A 26,246-nucleotide genomic window follows, 5' to 3' on the forward strand; every position below is an offset into this window, starting at 1 on the left:
CCCCATTGTCAGTCGATTGCCGGTGGCAGGCAAGCACCAGAGAGCCGTGGGAACAAGGGAAGCGGCTCAGTCGACGGGCGCGGAAAGCTGAGATGGAGAGGATGCCAGGCCGCGCAGGAAAGCAGAAGCAGAGGCGCACACCAGACCCAGTGATTTCACTAGTAGATTGTGACACCGAAGCACACTGTAGCCGCCCACTGGTCAAGTCCAGGGGCCTTAAGCACAAAAATAATAGAAACAGAGTAAAGTTGAAGAAGAAACATTTTTTTGAATACCAAACTGATATTAAGCAGACTAATTATTCTATTGCAAACCAAGCTGCACCTCCTCAGAGGCATTCTGCCTTTCCTCCCCTTCCCCCAGAAACTCAATGGCTCCAGAGCTCTGGTCCTCTCCAGGCTGGACTACTGCAACAGCCTCTTCCTTAATCTGCCCAGCTCCTCCCTTTGCCCCCTTCATCTAATTCAGAATAAGACCGCAAGACTTATCCTTGGCCTCAAGCTCAGGGACTGCATCTCTCCACTCCTAAAATCTCTCCACCGGCTCCTGGTTGTTGCGAGGATCAAGTTCAAGACCCTCTGCATCATCCACAAGGCTTTCTGGGGCTGGGACCCCGCTACATCCAACTCCCTCTTCCTGTGGGATGTTTTCACCCACGCAGCCAAGCCCTGCAACATCATTGTGCATGCCGGCAGCAGAAACATCAGAATGGCCACTGGAAAGCATGCTGCTCGCCAAAAATCACTAGGAAATGCACAGTGCAAAACATGAAAAATAGGCTGCCATCCACTCTTGCCTATCTTAGTGAGCACAGGAGATCACTGTCTAAAACCACCATTGGGCTACCCACACAGTAGCCTGAAACCACTTGGAAATAGCAATACTGATTGCCAAAAGCAACCCAGAGCTGTTTGGGAATTCATTTTCTTGATTGTCAAAATTGCTAAAATCATGGCTCACAAAACCACCAAAAAGATCCAACTTCTTGTTGGGTGTTCCACATTACTTTACTGCAAGAATCCACATCAGTACAATATCAGCGAGGATCCTATGCTACCAAGCTAAATCCCCTTTTTAAAGATATTAACTTAAGACAGCTGTCAAAAATGGGTGCAGTACCGGTGCTCGCCTCCGACAGGGGCTGGCGCTCTCTAATTCTGACAGGAGAGCTGTCTTGCAGAAGCTAAAACATGCCAAAGCACAGAATTCCATCAAAATGCCATATAGAGTGCCACACAGTGATTTCATTGTTGAAAAAGACTTGATTTAAAGAGATATTTCTTATTTTAAGTTATAAATGTTATATTTTTTTACAAGGAACTAAGTTGCAATTGACTAAAAGGCAGCCTGATGCAGTTCAGACTTCAAAAGGTTTGCTTCCCTGGGAAGCCTTCACACCTGGTCTTACCACCAACAGCACAGGATATCGCATTGACATGTAAAACAGGAGAAGAGGAGATTTTCTCTGCAGCCCGGAGGAAGGAACAATGGGGGCTTTGGGATGAATAGAATATGCTGATTTGAGGTGTAACTGTCAACACTGCTCTGGGAGAAACAAGACATGTGACCATCTGACTCACCAAGCTTCTAGGGGCGGTCCAGACTGGGTTGTGGATTTAATATTGCACCAAATGTATGTTTAAGGAAAATGCTTCTAAAATATTGTATCAAGCTGACAGAAATGTAAAATTTTGAGATTCTTAAAATGACACCTTCACTCACGGTTTGAGACTAAGCTGAAATCCGTACGATGTTCTGACACCAAACCCCGGGATTTATTAATGTTGTAGACACTGTGTTTGTACTAGAAAATTGAAAACTTACAGTAATATGTTCAGAGAGGGTGTGTACCTCCGTGTAAGATTTGGTGCAACACCAATATTGCGAAACCCACGTGAATAAGTTGTCATTTCTGAACCCAAGCTCTTAGGAAAATCAGAGTTGGAACAGAATGTACCTTGATTAATCTGGGATGTGTACATGTATTCTCAACAACTTGTGTATCTGGGAAGCATGTTTGGTTATGAAAAATTGATTTCTAAGTAAAAGCAGAGGGGAGGGATTTCAGCTTCAGCCATAAGCATGACACCTGATGACTCATTCTGACTCACTACTCCGTTCTCCAGTCAGGTCACAGGGAATCCTCTGACCTATCAAATCCTTAGTGGGTTGGGCATAGAAAGTCAGCCTCCACACCCCCTTTGGAAACACATAAAAAGAACCACTGAGACCCAGATAGAGACACTCATTTTTCTACTACTCGCCGATTCCTGCTCAGCACTCTGCCCGACCAGATCCAGACAATATTCAGAAAGACTACAGGCTCCAGAACTTAGACTCCAGAACCAAACTCTAGAACCTTGGAGAAGCAGAGGCCTAATCCCAAAAGCTGAATTCTTTTCAGCAGGCCTCAAAATCGTTTGCAACCTGATTCTCAACAGCCGGGCCGTGCTGTTGCTTCTGGCTAGAACCCTGTGCCAGAACCAGATTCAGACCGAGAGAGAGCAGTGCTGTATCCAGACCCGCCAGATCCAGACCAGAGGCCGTGCTGTGAGCAGAACCAGTGCCTGAGACCGTTCGGTGGCGAGAGCGCAGTCCCAACTCCTTGACCAGATCCGTGACAAGGTCCATCCCATTCCAAAACTAGGAGTATTTAGTCTAGAACTGTACAGAACCAATCTCTTAGTTTAAAGTAATATTATCCCAGCTATCCAACCTGTCCAGAACTGCATGTAGAATTTTGTGTCCATCCTGTTGATTCCAAATCTGTAAAGCGCCATTTGTCATTCTGAATCTCGACTTATTTCTGAAAATCTACCTCCACAAAAACATCCGTAACTTTTGAAGCGTACGTCCTAGAAGCAAAATGTAACTGTCATTTTAAAGCTAAGATCCTAAGCTTTCCAACAAACCCAAAACATTCATTATAGTTTTTCCGTAATCGCGATTTACGCATGCGGAAAAAGTGCCGCGAATTGCGATTTAGCTCCATTTCATTTTCTGTCAAAATAGCTGTCTCTTGATTTCCACTGCTGAATTTCGTTTTCAATCTGATAATCACTAATGAATCATTGCTAGTGTTGATCTGAACTAATCCAAAGTAGCTATCACTCATCCTGAATCTTCTTTAGTGAATTAAAATCATTTTAGCATATTTTTCCATCCATTGAAATCATATTCAAAAGTATTTTTGCCTGTTTAAAATCATACCGGTTCTCTCTATCTCTCTAAGCTTGCTGGGGGAACGGAAATTGAACTGCATTTGCGATTGTATTCCTGAAACCTGTGTGCTCTCCTTTCCATCTCTTCGTATTGCATAGGGGGGGGAGTGAGTTGTCACAAGGGAAAAAGTGATCATATTATCTCTTGTTGAAACCATATCGAGTTTATTTCTGTGTTGCATTCTTACACATCTTGCATTTCCTTGAAACCATACAAAGTATTCTCTGCTACCTTATTCTTTCTATACCAACTCCTAAGTGATTAAAGAATTGTGCTATTGTAATATTATCCATTGTTGATCACTGTCATATTCATAAGTGTGCTATCAGATATTTTTCATAAAAGTGTGATATATATATATATATATGAAATTGAAAGGTAAACACAGACCGCGAGGTCGAGTTCCTTTTGAAGTTGCACTCCCTTTTGGTAAACGAAATCCATCAATGTTCAGCAACAAATGCACGCCGAAAAATAAATCACTGCCAAAAGTTTGTTTTTTTAAAAAGTTATAAATTTTAATTCAAAAAGTAATATGCAGTAGAAAAACGGCTTCCCAGTAGCAGAGAGAAGGCTACCTGACGCGTTTCGCCACACTCCTGTGGCTTGTTCACAGTAGCTCCACCCTGTTATGGGAGCTCTTTTAACCCATGGCATACCTCATGAACATAGAAAAGGTGACTAACAAAGATGACGTTTTTACATTCGGCCATCTTGTACAATGCAAAATGCAATTCGAAAACCAAGTCTGCATATAGACAATGTTGCTCAAGGCCTGACAAATTATAGATTTTTAGATTCCCTGTATAGATATACATTCCATATTAGTTTCATATTAGTTTCAAGAATAATTCGGAAAAACTTGTTAAGGTGTAATACACCTAGTCAGATTCGAGCATTCAACATTAAATAAGCATTGTAGTGACGTTGTTAATAGGACATATGCAGGTATGGTATGGTATTTCAAGCTCTTTTACAAAAAGCTACATAACAAAGAAATTTGTTATACAGAATAATGGTGTGGCATTATGTAGGTTCATATGCATAAAAGACAATTTATGATTAAAGTGCAAGTGCATAGCAGCTTTTTAGTATTAAAGTGCTAGTGCATAGTGCAATCTTTTAGCAGCATACTTCGATGACCAGACATTGTCTTGTAACCATCAATTAAAGTGCAAGTGCTTTACTTAAAATCAATGCTCCTACATAGCACAACATACTCTTAATTCATAAATGCTCGGAAGACCTTATATGCCTGGAATCTAATCTATTTAACAGTCATATATGAACAGGTATTGTATATTACAAAAGAATGCACTTCTATTTGATATTTCATTATAAGCTATGTTCATGGGCGACATGTGAAAAAAACATAAATAAAATATAAGTTAAAAAATCTGCCCGCAAAAAACCTAAGGGGAAGAAAGGCATCTGAACGCAAAAAGGAGACATAGGGACATGGTCAGGAAACTGAAACATGAATACAATATTCAAAGGGAGGAAACCATTGAAGCGCTGACTGGGAGAGATACACAAAGTCCAGGCAAATAGTTCATAGCCTGTTGGAGTTATGCTACTTGAACAATATTGTGAACTAGTAAAAAAGGGAAAGGCTGATTAGCACATTTCAGGTTCCCAAGAAAGTGTACAGTTCTTCATCCACATTGTGACCGATCGGGGTTTTGCTCTCAAAGTCTATAATATATCTGGTCTCCTCTTGTCGTAACAGTTTCTCATTATCGCCCCCTCTTGGACCGCAGGTGACTTTATAGACACCAAAAAATCTCAGAGTGCTATATATATATATATATATATATATATATATATATATGAGTATTATTCCTCAAATAAATCTTTTAATTTGCAAAACAAACCTACTTCTTGGCTCAGTGAGGTCAGGGGGATTCAAAGAGAGGGGCGTTATATAAGGGTTCATCATCCAGATTCATAGAATTTGACATAAAAATATATGAATAAGGGCTTCCATTGGGCATCCCAGACTAGGCATTGACTTAGTTGGATTGCTGGATTGAAGTCACTTAGATTCCTAAGTACCTCCCTGCTAGAGCCCTTGGGGCTTCTAGTTTCAACTCTCTGCATATCAGATGCTTTTCCAAGCAGAGAGTGGGGGTAGATCTCTCATCTTTTCAGGTCAAAGTAGGGATAGTGAGGTGTTTATCCAACCTTTTGAGTTAATGAAACCTTTTGAGTTAATAAAATTGCATCTTTTGAAAAATCTTCACAAAGTTGTCCGTCACACATTCCTTACCCCTCACAATATGCAGACTAGTTGTTGTAATACACCTTCGCAATATGCAGACTAATTGAAGATAAGGAGGAGGAGAACGGGCGCAGTAGAAAGCAGAACCGAAGGCAGACACACGTGAGCGGGCTGTACTGAAGGAGGCAGGTACTTCCTACCTGGAAGGAGAGAGACATGCCGACGGGAGACCGCTGAGGAGCGGCCACGAAGGGACGACTGTCGGGATGCGGTCAAGTTGAGGAGCGGCAAGTGAAAAAAAGGCTGGCAGGAGAACCGCAAGAGCGGTAAGCGCTTTCTTGCACCACAGAGTGTGCCGGAGCTTGAAGCCTTGAGTATGAGATGCCAGCAAACACCGGTGAGTCTGCCCAAGTGTACTGGCAGCCCCGGGGTGTACTGACAAAGACTGATTTTACCCAAGTCATCATGGCCGAGATGTCGATATCGGGAAAGCTGGAAATAATGTTGGCATGAGCAAATGAAATTTAAAAAGCAACTGCAAGGTAACATCTGTACATATATGAGAAGTCAATAAGGGGAAGGTTGGAAAAAGTATTGCCACACGCCAACGAACACCAATAATGAAGTTGACAAGCAAAGCTTGAACAAGTCTCCATATATGGGATGCCTACATGGGGGAAGTTGAAACAAGTAATACCTGGAGCCAATAGAGTATAAACAGTGAAGAAATACAACTGTGTTCTATTTAAAGAGAAAGACTGAAAGATACGAAGGAAGTTGTAAAAACGACCTGATGAAAGAGATACATCATGCAGTGAGCCTTTGGGGGTAAGATACCTGGCAGGAAAGTACACCAGGGGATCTGCAAAGCCCAGAAGGGGGATTCCTGGCAGGGGAGTACACCAGGACATCACCTTTAAGAAGCGGATGTGTAGTAAAGACACTGCTGCTATCCTTTCCAATGACATTGCTTGGAAAAGACACTTTTCATCACCCTTAAGCATTGTGTTAAAGAGACATTTCCACTAATCGTTCTACCCGAGACAGTTCAGGGGTTAGGGAATCATCCACTGGATGCAAGGATTGTTTTGTTGGATTTACATATTTGTTTTTGCCCACTTTCTGATGAATTTAAAGCAGACATTTACCTTGCACCTTTTGATGGTATGTTTTAGTGTGAGGGCCAGATACATTTCGGAAACAAGGTCAGTGTGAGAAACCTGAAGGTGTCTCACCCGCTAGTCCCCGGGGATCTCTCGTCTAGGTGGCCAGGACACGGCCATCGCTATTGGATCCAGTTCCTGGGGGTGGATCACCTAGGTGGGGGGTCCTCGGGGAGTGGACGTGGGTCACCGACTGATATTCAGAAGTTCTTCCCCACCCCCTTTTCCAACACGAACACTTTCCTACACCTTGACAGACAACGGACTAACACCCAAGCCGTTTACCTGCCATGTCCCAACACCAGGGTCAGGCAGAGTCGGGCAATTGACAAAATGTATGCACAACTGACGGCCTTTTCCCTTCCGTACAGGGATAAAAGGCAGAGCACGAAAGCACACTTCGAGCAAGGCCGAACACACGAGGAAGCAGCTATTCTGGACTGGCAGTTCAAACGGAGGAGAGAGACCGGGAGGGACGACAAGAAGGGAATCGCCCTTGGCATTTTCACCTCAGATCCGCAAAGCTTCCGAAAAGGAAATCATAAGCCCGGGAAGTCCAGCTGGCGTGTAGCGTGACAGGTGTCAACGGCACACAGGGCCCTCCCGCACTGGTAGTGAAAGCTGGGCGAAGCGCTTGCCACTGTGGTGCCCTCCTTAACTCCCGAGACAAGAGACTCCAACAGTTCAACATAGCCGATGAGTCAGAGAAGACAGATAGTGAAACCGAACTGTGCTGGGTGCAAGGTTGCAGACGGCAACCTTGTTGAACAACGAACTTGAGTAATTTAACTTTAAAGAAACCCTAGTAAAAGGTTCAAGAGTAGAGTGGTCAGGCATCTCAGGGGCACTCATTTGAAGGACTATAACTGAAACCTTTGTGGATTGTGTTTTGTTTGGTTAAAACTATGAAGATCAACGTGGGAGGGTAGCAGGTATTGCGACATAGCCACTACCCTTGTCTTGTTGAGAGAGGATGACAACCTCGCCAACGTGTCAAAGTGGTCCGACGAGGGTCGAGCAAAACTCCTTGTGCACTCGAAAGTCTATGAAACATAATTGGAGTGAACTGTGAAATTGGCAAATGTGAACCCGACTGAGGGATGCCTACAAATCAGGGACAAGCAACCAGGGACACATCCAAGAACCCAATGCTAATAGGACTGTGTGAAGCAAGACTGGGGGCTAAGACCTGAGCTTAAATAAAGAGAAGAGCCAGAGATTATGTGAAATATGGTAAATGTGAACCCGACGGAGGGATGCCAGCGAATTAAGGGAAAATAGTAACGTACCCATGAACATTGTGACAACAAATGTGAACTCAGCTGAGGGATGTCCACAATGAATAATTGGTGAAAAGGACATTGAGACTGTTAAGTGGTATGTTTTTGAGTGAAAGGCTGTAGTGAACCCGATTGAGGGAGGCTAACATTGTAAGACGGACCAGCGTCCATCTCAGGGGGATCCAAGAGGCAAAGAGCAGTCGCCCAACGTGAAAAGATTGCCAAAGGAACTTTTGTTTGTTATTGTTTTGGTATAGCCGGCCTTCCAAGGCAAGAGACTTTTGCAGGAAATAGACTTGGCCCCGGAAGGTCCTGGCATCATTGAAAGGAGCTGTAACCTCGTGCTGGCGAGGCCCAGGAGTGTGCTGTGCTCAAGAGTCCCGCCTTTTCACGTGCTAAAAAGGGGGGGAAGGGAGACCCAGCCATACCATCCTGACATCATTTGGTAAACACCCTTTCTTTCCTTGAGAACATTATCCCACACTATTTTGTAACTTGGTTGTAAGGATTTGGCAATAGGTTTCTTAGTATAGGCCCTTTTATTTGATACAACGCCACTAGGACTGCCTTATTAGTATTTAATGGTCGTAGCTTGCTCGCATCTTAGATTTAGGTTTAGATTAGGCATTTATCTCACCCATTCTAAAGTTCAATAAACACCCTTGAACTGTGGCCACTTGTGCCTGTCTTTACTGCTGCCACCATGAGTTTCGTACATCAGCTTGCTTTAGTTTTAGTTTTCTAGGCAGCTAAACCCTCTTTAAGATAGGGACAGTTAGGCCTTTATCCAAACCCTTTTCATTTTAATAAAATGGATAATACTGAAAACATGTTTATTTTCCTTTACAGGGACTTACAGACAGAGGCAAAGTACTGTCCATCCAGATGAGGCTGCAGCGGTAGTCCCCATGCCAAGGGACATTGAAAATCCTCGCCAAGAAGCCCCATCCCCTGAAGAATCTGACTGCTGCACCCAGCAGAAAAGAGAGAGAGTATTGCCCGTGCACAATCCCACGGCAGAGACGCGACATAGCGTAGCTTCCCACAAGGAGGGAGATGCTGAAGCGGAGCACACTCCCCATACAGGGTTTAGCCAACCAGAACCAGCAATGATTGCTAAAAGATTATAGGACATGACTGCAACCCTGGTAAACCATCAACCAGGGGCCCATTCAAATCCCTACCTACGCCTCACGGAGGAGGTAGCCTAGCCCGTGAATGGGTCTCATGAACCACATGCACTTCAATGGTAAGTATGCAGCAAGCCTTCAAAGCTCTGACATGCACATGCACTCCGCAGGGCAGGGGGAGCCATCCAGATTGGCTATCAATCCCTGGCCATTCATAAAGAGGGGAGATCTATATGAAAAAGGAACAGGAAACAAGAAATGTGGGTTGTTCTGGTGAGGTCATAGGCGGTGGAGTACCTAGAGAACAGCGGGAGGAAGGGAGAAGCAGCAGTGTGTGGGGGTGTTTAGTGGAGAAAGGTGAGGTATTAGCTTAGTAAGCATGATGGGAACTGCAGAGTGAGTGGGTCGGTGCGTGCATGTGTGGCAGGTGAATAGAAGTTAGTGTATTGAGTGAATGAGAATTGAATGGTATTGGGTGAAAGAAGGTTGTTTGTGGAGTGGGAGGAGGGGAGCAGTAGTGGTGGTGGTAGTAGTGTGGGAGGGTGGAAAGATGAAAAGTAGTAGCGTGAGAGGAGTAGTCGAAGAGTGTTAATACTGCAGTGGGAGGAGGGAGAGGAGAGTGAACATTAAAAGGTGGAGGCATGAGAGAAGGAGTGAAACATCAGTGAGAAAGAGGATTGGAGGGGAGAGAAGGCAGAGAGTAGAAGGGTAAGGTAACAGTGGGTGTGAGTGAAACCAAGAAAATCTTGGAGAAATTTCAAGGCACGACACCACTCGCTTAGAACACTAAGTGGTAGAGTAGGGAGCAAGGGAGTCCATGAGGGAGTTTAAAGAGCTAGCGTCTTAGGGAGTCATCTGAAGCCCAAGACAAAAATAGAGGTAGGGGTTACCAGTCAGCAGCTCTAACCTGGGGTTAGGGAAGACTGGGCTAGAGAGGAAATCGAAGGGAGATAAGGGGAAAGGCCCTAGCACCACTTACCAAACCCCCTTTTCCAGTCCTGCACTACTCATTAAAACATCCGCCTGTTTCTATCCTGGAGAGCAGTCCATAACCTCATGTGATATATGTTGGAGCAGCAGGCGGAAGTGGAGCATGCAGTTGTCGCAGTGCCTGGCATCCAAGGGTAGTGATGACGAGATGAGAAGGATGAGGCTGTTGTGCTGGGTTGGGACACTTCGTGCTCAAGCGAACGCTCTTAACCAACAACTTCCCTGAGCGTCAGCAGGAAGCATGGCAGGCAGCTCCCAGTGTCCTGTATCCAGGGGAGAGGAGATGAGAGTGGTGAAGCTGCTGTGATGAGCAGCACTCATGCTACCAATTTTACCATCAACCACCTTGAACGTTAGCGGGAAGCAGAGCGGGCAGTACCCGCAGTGTATTGTGTCCAGAGGAGGAGAGGAGCCGAGAGGGTTGGAGGTGGTGTGCTGGGCCGTGACGCGCTCACGCTCCTTACAAACACAGAGCATCAGCGGGAAGCACGCAGTTCCCTGCAGTCCCTACTCCACCTCTATGCTGGCTTTCTTCTGCCCATTTCGTCTGGTGCACATGGGTACACTTGCAATGCTAGCACTAGATTTGTCTGGCCCTTGCTGGTCCCTGTGGGATTGTGTTTGTCTTTTCTTTGCTGAGTGGAATCTGGGGCAGAGCCGAGCTGTTCCTGATGTTTCAGTTGCTAATAACATGGCGGCCCAATGACAGTGGGCCTAAGTATGATACTCCTTTCTGGTGCTCAAGCTATCAAGCCACCAAGCCGGCCTCCGTCTCTGTGAACAACAAGAGGCTGGGACTGGCTACACCACCATTTGAGTCAAACTAATGAAGAGGGACTGGCAATTGCGGTCTGCACCTCAGTAACTACATTGCAGCATTCTGTCTCGTTATTGCTGCTTTTCCTTTGTTACTCTGCGACGGATGGGTTGGTGGAGTGCTTTAACCGAACCTTAAAATGCATAATGAAAAGGTCAGTTGAGATAGAGGTGAAGAACTGGGACCTCATGATACCATGGGCCTGGTTTGCAGTCTGGAAAACCCAGCAGTCCGCTTTAGAATATTCTCCCCTTGAACTCCAGAATGGTCGAGAGCCGTGAGATGTTCTTAACAATCCATTCAAACACCTTGAGGACAGTTAGTGAATTTAAAACCATATCACATCCATGGAGGTCCAAAGTAAGATCATATTTGATGAAATAATGAAAATGTTGATGTTAGAACCCTCGGGGAGTCCCTGGTCTCCAAGTCAGATAATTGGTGCAGGTTCTGCATTGACATCTGAAGGCTAAATTCCATCTCGGCCTTCGATAACTATCCAATGTCCAGAATAGACGAATTGATCGAGATGCTGGGAAACGGCAAGATCATTTCCACCTTGGACTTCGAAAAGGGCTATTGGCAGGAACCCTTAAGAACAGCCGATAGGAGAAGAGCAGCATACACACGCCCAGGGTTTATATCACAGGAGGTTCCTACCCCTCAGCCTGCATAAAACCCCAGCCAAATTCAAACAATTGATGGACAAAATCTTAAGGCCCTATGCCTTGTTCATCGGGGATTATCGAGAGGACATTGTGATCCATAGCCATATTTGGGAGGAGCAACTAAACACCTTTGCAGGGTCACTTGTGCCTTAAGAAGAGCTGGGCTTTGGGTTAATCCCAAAGAGTGTCATCTAGCCCAAAACGCTGTCAAGTACTGAGGATATTTTATAGAGAACTGTCTTATACGGACACTGATGGAAAAAATAAAGGCAATGTCCCTGACACTTCCACCTAAGACCAAGAGTGACCGTAGAGCCTTCCTGGGTCTGACTGGTTATAGGAGATTAATTCTCAATTCTTCCACTATTGTCGCAAATTGCCCAACCCAACAACTTGTCTGGGCTCACCAAGACCAAAACAGCTTTGAGTGCCTGAAAAAGATACTTTGTTATGAACCTGTCCTAAAAATGCCTGGACTTCAACGGGGAGTTTCTGTGGCAAACGGATGCATCCAAACTGGGCCTGGGGGCAGTCCTGTCCAAGTTGCATGATGGCCAACATCCAGTATTATACACAAGCCGAAGGTTTTTTCTCATGAGCAAATCCATGCAACTACTGAACTGGAAGCCCTGGTGATAAAATGGGCCATTACTAGTTTGCACTATTATCTAGTAGGCCGAATGTTCTGACTCACTGCAGTGCCTTCACTTCTAATGTGGATATACCAAAGAAAAGACACGTTATTGAAAGTGGAAAGAATAGGAAAATGTAGTCTTCTTCAGTCGTTATCCCCTAGGGCACTTAGATGAGGGCCCAAAGGCAATGGAAGGATTATGTCACTTATCCAGAGAATGTCTCCCGTTCTCCCCAAGGGGGCGCTACCTCTTTAGTGACTAGCGAGGTAAGCCTGCTAAGCTTAACATCCCCTAGGGAACAGGGAAAGCAGGATCCCACTGGGGGAGGCTCCCCCCCTTAGAGACATGCAATCCCTAGATAAGGATATGTGTTACCCACCATGCCTCAAGGTTACAATATGTTTGTTGGTTTTATGGGAATGGACATATGTAACGAGGTACCACTGCGTGGCGGGTGTGGTTTCTGACCATTCTCAGTCACTAAAACACACGCTCTCGCTGTCAAGGGGGTGAGGGGGGAGTCAATCTGCATCGGCTGAAGTGAAGCGAGAGACACACATACACAGTCATGAGGGCGAACCCTCCTCCTAGGAGGCTGACCTGGGGAGACAAGATTGTATGCAGAGTGGTGTGCTGAACCTTGGTGAAGGCCACGGAATGCTGGGCAAAGAGGCCTCAGCACTGAAGCAGAGACCGGAGTCTCAGCCAAGAGAGCTGGGTCCACCAAGGTGCAAATCTATCGCCAATAGCCCGCCAGGAGCTGGCGGTAAGGAAGCATCTGCTCCAGCCGAGACGAAAGAAGCCGACCAAACGAGAGCATGCCACCATCCTGAGAAAGAGGTACGCGGACGCTCAGGGAATCTGGCAGGTGGGCACCAAGGTCGAAACCAACCCTATGGCAGGCTGAGAAGCAGGCAACCTCAGTGTGGGGTGAGAGACAAAAAACACCAGGGTGGGGGTAAAAGCCAAATGACACCAGATGGGGGAGGACTGGAGGTAAATGACACCAGGGGTAAGAACCACGCAACTACAGGGTAGCAGGAGAGCTGAAAGAACACAAAGTGGGGTAAGAATAGTTCAAGACCAAGTTGAGCCAAACACAAAGAATGCCCAGGTTGAAGTGTACAACCCAACCAGGGAGGGGGAATTGACAAAAAGAGTAGAGAATTGGTTATTGTCATTACTGGAAAGTGAGTGCAGTGGAGTTCCTGGAACAAGACTTTCAAGCCCCATTCACCCACGAGTATCAGAGAACTGGGTTTGGTGTAGAGCATCTAACCAAATCCAAAGAAGGAAGAAAAGACATTGGGCCTCCTTGCGAGTACTCCTTTACTGCTGCATTACCGCACCATAGTACTATAGGTTTGGGGGTAAGGTGGATGATAAACTGCCAACAAAAAGCTGGGGATAAATCCTCCCCCTTCCCATCAAAAATATGCACACACAAAAATGAAGTGAAACTACTGCTGACGGTAATTCCACCCAAATGCCCATGGAGTGCTCCAAGTCCAGAAATGGGCAGTTTCACCACCCTACCACCACTTGTAATCACGCAGTAAATACGTAGGACCAAGTGACAGTAGTAGTAATTTGCTTTGGTGGTATTCTGTGGATTTACCACCAGAATACTGCCAAAACCGCAATGAGCCTCACTGACTTAAAGCGAGCCTACGGTGGAAGAGACAATCTGGTGCCTGGTTGCGCCAGCTGAGCGATGTGGTCAGGGGCCTCCTCTTGAGAAAAAGAGATATCTCTGGGCCAGAAGCCAATTGGTATTCACCTATGGGGAAAGAGACCCTCGATTTATGCTGTTGTAGTGGTAAGGACAGAGATCACCTTGTTAGATATCCTTACTAGCACCCATTAGCCTTCGTCATTCCTTTCCTAGGTTAGGGCCAAGAAGGGATAAGGGCGGGAGGTTTATTGTGAATGAAGAAAGAGGTTAACCAGAATGACACTGTGTCCGTCTCCTGATTTTGACCTAACACAGTGCGTGGGGGTAGAGAAGGAAGCAATGGGGTGGGGTACAGAGGGATGAGGTAAGGTGGATAGGGTAGAAATGAATGAGGCTGGGTGGCCCATTTTGGTAGCCAATCTCAGAGTAGTTTTTGGCAGTTTCGTCCTTTTTACACCATCACCTCTTACAGTGCTGGGCAATTCTGTTCACACTAGTAATAGTTTAAAGCTACTTATGCGCCCCTTTTTTGAAGAGGTGATATGCAGGTGAACTACTTTGACCTCATCGTCTGAGGAATACCCAAGATCAGTCCTTCGGTTGCCTTTCCGTAGTAGACGCCTGCATGCTTTCATCAGTCTTGGCACCATTGATTTATATGGCCATTAAAAAACAATGCATCAGGTTGTTTTAGTCACCTCTCCTTTACCCACACCAAGAACGAAGTCCAATGGTGCACAGATGTCTTATCTGCAAGGAGAACCCATTCTACTCTTAATTATATGCACCAGGGACCTACAATAACTCTCAAAATCATAGCCTATTTGGATTCCAGCTTTACCAGGAACCATACAATCTGTCAGAAAAAAGGACACACACCTAATAAATAAAAAATTGTGAGTAATGGTGCAGTCAGCACAGGCACGTTAGTTGACGTCACACACTGACCTCCTCATCAAATTTATGTTTCACTGATATCAGCGAGAATAAAATAAATCCTCCTTGCGAGCGTCCAGTCCCTCTGACGATTGTTAGTGAGGTGAACATGCAGCTTGTTATGTTTATATAGGGCCTTAGCAGTAGGCTTTTAAAGCAAATGTAAGCGTTGTGGGGAGGTGCAGATACTCTCCATCTTTCAGCGTGAGTGGACCAAGCCACAGGGGGCCGGGTTGGTCCAGTTGCAACTCTCAGAGGGTGAATGAAATGGTATTCAGGTTCCAGCATGCCCCAAGAGAGTTAACCTTTAGAGCAATGCCATTGCGATTGCTTCACATGGTAAAATTCTAAATCAACAAGAAAAGCCCAGAATGTAAAGGAGGTGTCAAGAGTATTTGTTGTTCGTCTTGTTAAGCGCCCCCATGTCTCTTGGCTTTTGTATTGCGCTATAAAAATAAAATAAAGAAGTGAAACAAGGTGGTTTGAAAGTATTCTGCAACGAACCCAAACAAGGAACAAGTTACTTACCTGTAACTGTTGTTCTCCAGCATGGGTCTGGCATGGATTCACATGCTCATGAATATTCCCCGTCGTCGGGCTGGGTATCCTTGGTAAAGAAAAAAATCAGTATCAGTTTCTTTTCTGTTCTGTTCTGTCTGTCTTAGTAGTAACCAATCACTGGTCTCTGGGTCATACTGCCCCCAGCCAATGACTGCCCTCTCCCTAAGCCCCGCCCCTGGCAGCCATCCTCAGATTTGGTAGCACGAAAAGTGGCAGTATGACCAAGTGAAGAGCCGCAGAGGGGTAGGAGGGAGGGTTCGCATTTGAATCCATGCCAGACCCATGCTGGAGAACAACAGTTACAGGTAAGTAACTTGTTCCTTCTCTAGCATGGGGTCTGGCATGGATTCACATGCTGATGAATATAAGAATACATAGCAGTACACACATGCACAACCACGGGAGGAAGCAAGGCTCAACATTAAGCATTACATAAACTCAACATTAAGCAAAGCTTACCTCCTCACCAGGCCCACATTCAGGCGAACAGGTTGCGCAGCACTGCTTGGCCGACTCTGGACTCCTCCCTGGAATCCCGGTGGACGCAGTAGAATCTCGTGAAGGTGTGTGTCAACCTCCACGTAGCAGCCCTGCAGATGTCCAGCAGGGGCACACCCAACAAGAACGCCGTAGTAGCAGCGATCGCTCTGGTCGAATGGGCTCTCGGACGGCCAGGCAATGGTCAGTTTGCCAACCGATGACAGTGCATGATGCAGCCGGAGAGCCATCTGGAAATGGAAGCCTTCGAGAGGGCCTTCCCTTGATTCACAGGTGCAAAGTTCACAAAAAGCTGTGATGTCTTCCGAAAACTCTTTGTGCGGTCCACGTAGAACTTCAGCGCTCTAGCTACATCCAGCGAGTGCAAATTCCCCTCGGCCGGCGACGAAGGCGACGGGAAGAAAACTGACAACACCAAGGGCTCAAGGTGGAAGTCCGACGGCACCTTGGGCATGAAGGAGGGGTGCGTCCTCAGCACCACCCTCGTCTTGTGGAAAGTCAAGTATGGTGGCTTGCAGGATAGGGCCTGGATCTCTCCCACTCGTCGTGCGGAGGTGATGGCCACCAGGAACACTATTTTCCACGACAGAAATTTCAACGGTGCCGAATGTAGAGGTTTGAATGGTAGTCCCATGAGCCTGGTCAGCACCACGTTGAGCTCCCATGCCGGGGCCGGAGCCTTCACCGGCAGGAACGATCGAAGCAGTCCCTTCATAAATTCCTTCCCCAGGCGATGAGACCACAGGGATGACCGTCCCGTAGTTCTGGTGTAACGGGAAATAACTGTGAGATGGATTTTGATGGAAGCGTGAGCTAGCCCCGCCTTGGCCAGCGACAGCAGGTACGGCAGCACTTGGGGGGGACGTAATTCGCAGAGGATTAATCTTCCATGCACGGCACCAGACAGAGAAACTCTTCCACTTGTGTACGTAGCACTTCAGAGTTGAGGACGCCCTGGCCTTTGCAAACACCTCCTTGCAGCCTGCCGGGATATCGTACCCTCCAAACTCTAATGCTGCAGGAGCCAAGTTCAGCGACACCGGGTTGTGATGGAGGATGGCGCCTCCTTCTCTGGAGAGAAGATCTGCGTCCGTCGACAGTTTGACTGGGGGCGGGGGGACGCTGACAAGTCCAGAAGGTCCGGGAACCAGATCTGTCTCGGCCATGCCGGTGCAACGAGGATCATCCTGCACCGGGACCTCTTGAGTTGGTTGATGAGCCGGAGCAGCAACGGCAACAGAGGGAACACATACAGGAACAGGCCATCCCAGGGGAACGAGATAGTATCGCCCATGCTCCTCGGCTGGGGAAACCTGCTGGTGAACCTCTGGCACTTGGAGTTCGCCGCCGTCGCAAACAGGTCGATCTGCGGTTTGCCCCATTGCTGGAAAAGTCGATCCACTTGATCCTGATGCATCTCCCACTCATGACCCGAGCGCAGCTCCCTGCTGAGTGAGTCGGCAATGACATTCTTTATTCCTGCTAGATGGAAGGGCACCAGAAACATCCCCTGGGCGACGGCCCAGTGCCACAGATCCTGGGCCTCCTTGGACAGGACTGGGGATCTGGTGCCTCCCTGCTTCCGGATGTAGAACATTGTGGTGGTGTTGTCAGTGAAGATCCTCACCACCTTGCCCTTGAGGGACGGGAGGAACGACCTGAGGGCCCAGAACACTGCTCGGAGTTCCAGGATGTTGATATGGAGTGACCTCTCCTCCAGGAGCCACAGGCCTCTCGCATGCAGATCTCCAGTGTTTGCTCCCCATCCCTCCAGGCAGGCGACCGTTGTCACCGTCTCCTGATGTACCGGTGTCTGGAAGTCCTTTCCCGCCGCGAGATGCGCATGGGTGCCCCACCATCGATTCCCTCGACAGAAAACCTCGTTGAGTGGGATCCTGTCTTCGAAGCTGCCCATCGCTTGTATCCAACGGGCATCTAGGAACTCTTGTAGAGGACGCATCCGCAGCCTGCACAGGCGCACCAGGTAGCTGCATGAGGACATCATTCCGAGCAGGGACTTGATGGATCTCACTCTGGCCACATCCATGGCCAGCAGGCGCTGCACCTTGCCCAAGATGGCCTTTGTCCTCTCCTCCGACGGCGAGGCCAATCGTGCCACTGTATCGAGCTTGGCTCCCAGAAACAGTGCGACCTACAACGGGACCAGGTGGGATTTCGAGTAGTGGATGGAGAATCCCAGATCAGTGAGCAGTTGGACGGTCTCCGCTGTGTGCTCGACGGCGAGTTCTCTTGTCCTTGCCCGGATGAGCCAATCGTCCAGGTAGGGGTAGATGTGGATCCCCCGCAGGCGCAGCCGCGCTGCCACTGGTGCAAGGCACTTGGTAAACACCCTGGGTGCCGACTTCAGCCCGAATGGCAGGGCCTTGAATTGGTAGTGCCACCCTTGGACTACGAATCTGAGAAACTTTCGGTGTCCTTTTAGAATGGGGATGTGGAAGTAAGCATCCTCCAAGTCCAGCGACGACAGGAAGTCGCCCTCCTCCAGCTGTCCCAGCACGTGCTGGAAGGTGACCATCCTGAACTTTTGTGCCTTGATGTATTTGTTTAACCGTTGCAGGTCCAGGATGGGGTGCCAACCGCCTGTCTTCTTTCTGACGAGGAAGTACCTTGAGTATACTCCGGAGCCCCAGAGCCTCTTTGGAACGAGCTCGATGGCACCCTTCTTGAGCATCGCCCTTACTTCTAACAGTAGTTGAGGGACGTGATTTTCCTTCCTGCCCACGGGAGGAATGCGGGGGCACTTCTTTTGAAATTCGAGAGTGTGCCCGTGGGCCAGGGCATCCAGCACCCAACGGTCAGTGGAGATGGACTCCCACACGCTGACGAACTTCGCCAGCCGGCCTCCCGCCAGGTTGCTCAGGTAGGGGCCCGACGCTACGGCCGGTTCAGACCTGCTTGGACGCGGCCTTGCCGCCTTGGCCTCCTTGGCGACGACGACGAGATCCTCCTGACTTGCCGTGTCCTCTGTAGGTCTCCTGTGTCGAGGAGCGGGCCGCCTGGCGGTACGTCGAGGAGCCGCCACCGGATCCCTTGGAGGCACCCTGTCTGCCTCCAGTGTTCCGAAAGGTAAGTCATTGGCTGGGGGAAGTATGACCCAGAGACCAGTGATTGGTTACTACTAAGAAAGACAGATCAGAAACGAAACTGATACTGATATTTTCTTTACTGAGGATTCCCAGCCTGACGACTGGGAATATTCATGAGCATGTGAATTCATGCTAGACCCCATGCTGGAGAAGAAGAGAGTAGGTGCACCGGCAGCCAGCTGAACACTGAACAGCACGTTTTACTCCAGGTGTGCTTGCTGGATACCATGGAAGCATCATTTTGCCTACCTATAGATCCAAAACGGCACAGTAGCCCCGCATAAAACCTGAGAGCAGACTGTTAGGCAATTTAGCTACCAATTAAGAACTGACCAATGCCAAAATGGAAGTATCAATGTAGTCGATGTAGGGGTGTACCGAATACTACATTTACTATTCGGCCGAATACCAAATAGTTGTCCTAAGTATTCATCCGGAGCCGAATAGTAGTTTACTATATGAAACATGCTAATATTAATAAGAAATGTAACCCTGAGACTCAAAGCATTATTCAATGCTGTGTGTAGGCTCATGCAAGGAAAAAGGGCAAAATGTTACCATGAAAGATTTCATTGCAAGCAAAGGTTCGGAATGATGTTGCTTTAAGTCTGTTGCTGTGATTCTTATTCAACTTCTGGCACGCCTTTTTAACAATTACCCCACGCAGATTCTTGATTTCTATGAGAGAAGTATAAATCTCATGTTATACTGGCTTGTCTGATGCTGAATGTCACTAGAATATGAATGGCCCGACAATGAGATGACAGCACTTTCAGACAACTTGCTTGCAGCACAAACCATGATGTTACCAGTCCAGAATTGGTTTTTACTTGTATTGCAAACGGAAAAATAAAAGCTAGTGTGTTCTTTATCACCTCAATTATATGTGCCCCCTGGATGTTGTTTTACCAAAGTGCCTCTCCCCTTGCATACGCAGTTGAGCACGGACAGAAACTCCTCTCCTTGTCACACCACTTGAGTTAGGACCCCCTCCTTTCCTTCTGCCCTTTCAGCATTGACCTCTCCCATGCAGCATGCTTAGCAATGCAGAAACACCCACCCGAGTCCCCCACACAATGCTGGGCTGAACCACCCTAATTGTCCCTGGCTGCCCCTTCTGGACACAGGCAAGCTCCTTGCACATGAACTCGAAAGCGTGCCTGGGCAGCGTGCCTGGGGCTTGTTTACTGAGACCGAGCTAAGCCTGCTCCCGCTGCAGAGGGCCGACCCTCGGTAAGCTGCTAACCAGTCTTATAAATTTGCCTCTTTTGCGATATATGGTCTTCCAAAAGGTTTAAATGATCGTCGGTAATAGTGGAGGTAGAATGTGACTGTCTACACTAAGCAGCCATTGATTAAATGAGTCTGCCATAGTGTTATTGCCCTCCCTGATGAATAAAAATATCCATTCAGCGCGTCCGCAGCACAATAAGAATAAATATTACCATAAATATGTCTTATTCAAAACAATTAACAAATAGGTTAGCTTCACTGGGGGCTCCTGCAGGTCCCATCGCGGGTCCTTCTGTCTGATGGTAACGGCTAGCTTCACTGGGGGCTCCTGCAGGTCCCATCGCGGGTCCTTCTGTCTGATGGTAACGGCTAGCTTCACTGGGGGCTCCTGCAGGTCCCATCGCGGGTCCTTCTGTCTGATGGTAACGGCTAGCTTCACTGGGGGCTCCTGCAGGTCCCATCGCGGGTCCTTCTGTCTGATGGTAACGGCTAGCTTCACTGGGGGCTCCTGCAGGTCCCATCGCGGGTCCTTCTGTCTGATGGTAACGGCTAGCTTCACTGGGGGCTCCTGCAGGTCCCATCGCGGGTCCTTCTGTCTGATGGTAACGGCTAGCTTCACTGGGGGCTCCTGCAGGTCCCATCGCGGGTCCTTCTGTCTGATGGTAACGGCTAGCTTCACTGGGGGCTCCTGCAGGTCCCATCGCGGGTCCTTCTGTCTGATGGTAACGGCTAGCTTCACTGGGGGCTCCTGCAGGTCCCATCGCGGGTCCTTCTGTCTGATGGTAACTATGACTTGAAATTGGATTTTATTTGTAACATCTCTGTACACCAAAAAAAGAAATCTTTTGGTTTTCTGTGTCCAAAAATCTAAATTCCTTTTCATATTTGTTATTAAAAGATTGGCAGGTCATTTAATTTATGCCCGTGTGACTTGAAGTATATAGGAAAAAACGAAAATCCCCCACATTTGACTGCCTATAAATCAAGAAGTTTAACATTTTGGCGAATACTTCACTGGTCACACTTAGCAATGTTTTGTGGGCAACAAAGATGGTTGTTTAGAAAAACATCCCTTCCAGTTCTTCAATTTCCCATTCTCCACCTTCACTGGCAAGTAGCCTAGAATAGTGCTTCTCCAAAGCCTACTCTGAAAGCGGGGGCTTCTGATCCATCGCCTGTCCAGCTTCTACTTTCCCCAAGAATTGCCAAAATGTTTCAATAGCCGAGATTTTCATCACATTTATCAGTTCCTGGCCATTTTGCATAAACTAACAGTGCCTTGTGTCATTTTATCCCGTTTCAGTGATGTTGTTTTATCAGATCCTAATGGGCTGGACAGGTGCTCCATGATGTTACATCAGCTGCCTAACTGACCTCAACTCTGCGTATTACTCTTTTCTTGTGCCTCACTAGCAGGTTGGTCTGAGCTGTCCACCCATCTAACTGACCTCAACTCTTTCTGTACTGCTCCTTTTAAAGACATTTTCTGAAACTCTTAGAGTGGGTATGTTATTATTGGTCTATCTCCAATGACTCTTTACCCTGCGCCACACGCGTGTGGCCTCCTTCACTCTCGCCTATGTACACACTCATAACTTCTAACGTAAGCTCTTTACTATCAACAAAATAGACGTCACTTTGATGCCGTCGCAGTAAGCAATGGTTGTCTTCAGTTTTATTGTTCCGAAGCAAGGGAACTTCCTCATCGGTCCTAGTTGATTCCATTATATTAGCGCCCCATAGGTGGGAGCCAGCCAATCTGGAGGCAAGACACGTGGGCTGATACTCCCGATCTAGCCAGCGTTCCAAGCCGCCGGGTCCCCAGCCCGCCATCTACCCCCACTTACACTCAGGCCTTTAACTCGACTGCCGGGCCATTACCCCCAGTCTAGCCGGTGGAACGGGTTACTAACACTATAGTATGGACTACTGCCGCAGATCTCAATTTTAAATCTACTGGCAGATATTCCAAGCAATTCTCTCTACAACCATGCATGCAGTGTTTCCTAATAGTTCCCAATTCTTTGTCGTTCTTACCTTCCTTATCTTCTAGGTTGAGAATTTAATATAAGAAATTATATTTTTATAGCACCCTGTGTGCACGGATCAATTGTATAGCGTCTGCCGTTATGTCTGATCTGCCATCGCGGTGTAGTCGGATTAATGATTCAAGCATCCAATGTATAGTCCAGCGTGACGATGGGAAAGAGGTGGCATTTATATTTGCAATGCATCGCTGGGGACCATTGGGACTAGTAGAGGCTAGTTGATGCAGACGCTGCGCCTCTTTCTCTGGGCTTAGATACATACATAATAGTGCATTTTATGATAATGCAGAGTCAGATCATTTACTGGGGGGGGGAATGTCTCTTTTAGGTTTTATTTTATCTCTACTTTCCACCCCATGGACACCCACTGTACAATGGCCAAGAGTGCATCCCGCACAAGAAATCTGCTGAACATGGCTTCTCCCATCTTTGTCACTTGCATCGCTGTTAAGTCCAGTGGAGCAGCGTGGAACCCTATAGGGAACACGGTAAAGGGCACAGAATTAGAGGTTTGACTGAGGTACCTTGTACCGAAGGGCTCCGCTTCCTTTATGAGTCACTTGCCCCAGTAGAGTAGAATCTTTGGAGCATGGCCTTTAGCCCACATAGAGTTAGAATATGCTGTCCTACCCAAGTAGTCCTCTTTGGGCGAGTTACGCAATGTAGGTGGATTTATGTTTTCAATTGCTGAGTTCAGTTGGTGTTCCTTACATTTCACTACCGACCTGGATGACTGAGCTCTTAAATTACCCTACTTTATAAAGGGTCTGACCCTCATTTGGTCCACATCCTTAGACAGGCGCCTACATGCTAATCGCTCTGTTTCTGAAAACATAAGAGTCCACATTACATAAATGTGCTCCCAACCCACCTTATAGTAAGAGCCCATCCACTTCTACTTCAGCTGCAAATAGCCTCTCTCTACCAGTACTGGGTTTTTATCTAGGTGCACCTCTAGGACTAGCAGCTTGGCTTTCCCCATTAAAAGAAAAGCCTTTAGGTCCATGCGTGCAAAGGTGCTTTTGTCTAAAGTCAATACTGAGTGACAGGGCTATCGTGACATGGAACCGTTCAGCAGACATGATATTACACAAATTGGCACACAGGACCTCTTCAATGGGCTCAATTCTCAGACAAGCTGCTCATCGCCCCCATCCACCATGAGCCTGCCCAAAACACCCATGACTCAAAAGCCATGTACACCTTAAATCCTCCTTCTCCCCATTAAAAGCCCAACCTTATATTGGCTCAGTACTTCTGCACTGCTTACAGAATAGCATCCGCTCAACACCGCCACCAACATCACCAATGCCTGCACCCCACACCAATGCCTACAGTACCATCAATGGCTTAGCGCCGGCCTTAGGAACGGGCAGTCTGTGCGGCTGGACAGGACCCTGCGACCACAGGCTGCCCCAGGCATCAGCTGCCTGCCTCCAGCATATCAATGAATATTGTTTTTAAAACGGGCTGTGCTGCTTTCATGTATGAGGCTCCCTTTCTGTTTGTCCTACTGAGGTACCATTTTCCTCACATTATATATAAAGCATGCCTTGAAAGTACATTTTCAAAATACACCGGCAATTTTTTTACTTCTGCTGAATTGCATTCGGGTATTGGTAGTTTACTATTTTCCTAGCATATTTCTATATTTTGTGCGAGTACTTTGCTATGTTTTTATACTTTTTAAGTTATCTTTATAATACAGAGCATTTTTGAAAGCCCAAACATAGGGGTCAGAGGGAAAAGGATGAGGGGCAAGTGAGTCAAGAATGTTTGCCTGGGATGTGGCAAGAGAGGTTAACATCCTGTAGACTGGTGGGTTATTTTCTCTGGTTCTGGCCTGTGCTGATTTTCAGGGCACAAGTCGAGGATGCATGTGTGTGGACACCATCCATCCACCTTTTGCAGAGTGTAGATGCATTGCATTCCCTGTTGGGTGGATTTAATTTTAAGGGCAGCATTAAGAAAAAAAATGTGCTTGCTCAAGTGTTTGGCTACTAAGATTTCACCCAAGGTTGCCAGGTTTCCAGAACAGATTACCCACAAGACCACATAAAAGTGTCATTAAAGCACCCTTCTCCTGTTTGGATTTTGTTTTCTATGGACCATGTCATTAGAAATTGTTAGGTTTAAAACGTCCTTATGTACTTTGCCAGCAAATTCATTGGAAATTCTCCTCTGCCCGATAATTTCCCCCCTCCCCCCGAGTGATTTACTTTCTTGAAAGGCAATTCTCAAGAATTAAGAGAGCAACTATTGTTGTGAAAAAGCTGAGTGAAAATGCAGGCAGATTGCACTGTGGTCTGGTGTATCTCAGCTCTAAATTTGAATTTGGCCTAGAACGTTATCTTAACTACTTACCCCTGCGCCCCCCAACCCTCCTATATGCAAGATTGCTCTTTGTAAGACTGCGGTTTGGTACCTTACCAATTGCTCCTGTAATCAAACACTGGGCCGGTGGAGGTTCAAAGGTTAGGCCTGTATGTGGTTCAGGAGATGAGACAGCGGCTCATTTTCTGTTTCTAAGCACTGTCTCAAAACTATAGAGAGTGAGATTTTCACACCCTCTGCTCAGGGAAGCTGTTGACCGCTCCCCTGCTGAGGCATTGGAACTATGCAAAGGAACCTCAAACCCATATATCTTGACCTGTGTTGCCTAATATGTCTATAGTGCTTGTCTTCTAAGACCAAACCGGATGAGTCTATAGTAATGCGAAAAACGGTGTAACTATGTGATAAAGTTACATGGATAATAGTCAATGTTTCTAGTAAGGGTTGGTAGGAATAGGATTATAATCTCCCTCCTGGATGCTACAGAGACTTGCTTTATTGCTTCATTGTTTTTTTATTGCATACTTTGTACTTTCCTGCTTTGTAATGAACTTTGTGTGTAAAAAAAAAATGTATGTATGTTTTTATCTCTGACTTTTATGGCATGTTTGCAAAATAAAGTTTGATTGACTTGTCTTTTGCACTTTCTTGTGAAGGGGAAGGTCAATTGAACTAAATTTGTATATTTCACTTTAAGATATGTTCACTTGCTGTGCATATATTAATGGGTGTATATCTTGATTTTCACTACGGGGGCAGAGATCCCCACACTCAGTGACGGGAAGGAGGTGTACCCATCGCCAGGTCAAAACAACATGTTTTGCAGCAGGAATAGGAAAAAAAGCTGCATGATTTACAGGAAGGTCTAAACATGAAACATCTCAGCAACAGCCGCCTAAACCTGCTGAGTTGTCTTTGCAGCCTTCTGCAACAGGATCCCCTGCCACCCCCTCCAAGGGGTGCTCTATTAATGAGAGTATCTTCCCATTTTAAATTGAGCAGCACTTGCTCATTTTACAGGCTACCCCCTCCCCCCTCATATGAACATGCCCCAGTTCACGCGGCGCATGCGCACAGCTACCATGTGCTTTCCGCATTCTAAACACAGTACCACAAGCCCAAGAATGCACAGGGGCCCTGAGAAAGGGGGCCCCTCTGGCCCAGCAGGCCGTCAGCCGGGGCTCCAGCAGCCCTCCACTGCCCCCCTACCCCTGGGCGCTCCCGTGCACTGGTGACGCGAGAGCCAGTCACGGGCGGGCGCGCGCACTGCATATTCTTCTGCTTTAAACACAGTTCACTTACCTGCCCTGAGAGCAGAGCGCGCGTGACTGCGTATCCGTGCGCGCGTGCGGTCCGACGCCCTCGTGAGCGAGCGTCTCTCCTGGTGCGCATGCGCAGATACAGGAGTCCCGCGAGCGCTACCGCTACGGCCGTTTTCATGTCTGCGCATGCTCACAACAGCCTCGCCACAGGAACAGTATCGCGCACGCGCACCGTGACATTCCTTTCGCGTTTGTACTCGTCTCCACTATGGCTCATGCGCAGACCTGTGTTGCTGGTTCCTCATGACCTCCAGGTCACTCTTCCTCGTCCCAGTATTTACCTGCGCTGTTGCAACCTGGTGATAGAAACAACATTTCCAAATGTAGTTCACCTACATCAACTCCTTGTTATTGGGCTTTAATTTGTGACAGCTGCAGCTCCCTTCCTAAAAACAAGAAATACTAG

The 26,246-nt window shown here is 47.1% G+C and overlaps 1 protein-coding gene across 1 annotated transcript in view; it reads right to left on the reverse strand.

The window, feature by feature from the left end:
- LOC138452938 (zinc finger protein 135-like) overlaps positions 1–25,944 on the reverse strand; it is a 47,065-nt gene extending 21,121 nt beyond the window's left edge. The window contains exon 1 of the mRNA XM_069605305.1: positions 25,821–25,944. The gene's annotated coding sequence lies outside the window, so the exon portion shown is untranslated. The remainder of the gene's footprint in view (positions 1–25,820) is intronic.
- Positions 25,945–26,246: the final 302 nt, after the last annotated feature.

Source organism: Ambystoma mexicanum, chromosome 4p, assembly GCF_040938575.1.
Source record: "Ambystoma mexicanum isolate Mex_15411 chromosome 4p, UKY_AmexF1_1, whole genome shotgun sequence".
Lineage (NCBI taxonomy): Eukaryota > Metazoa > Chordata > Amphibia > Caudata > Ambystomatidae > Ambystoma > Ambystoma mexicanum.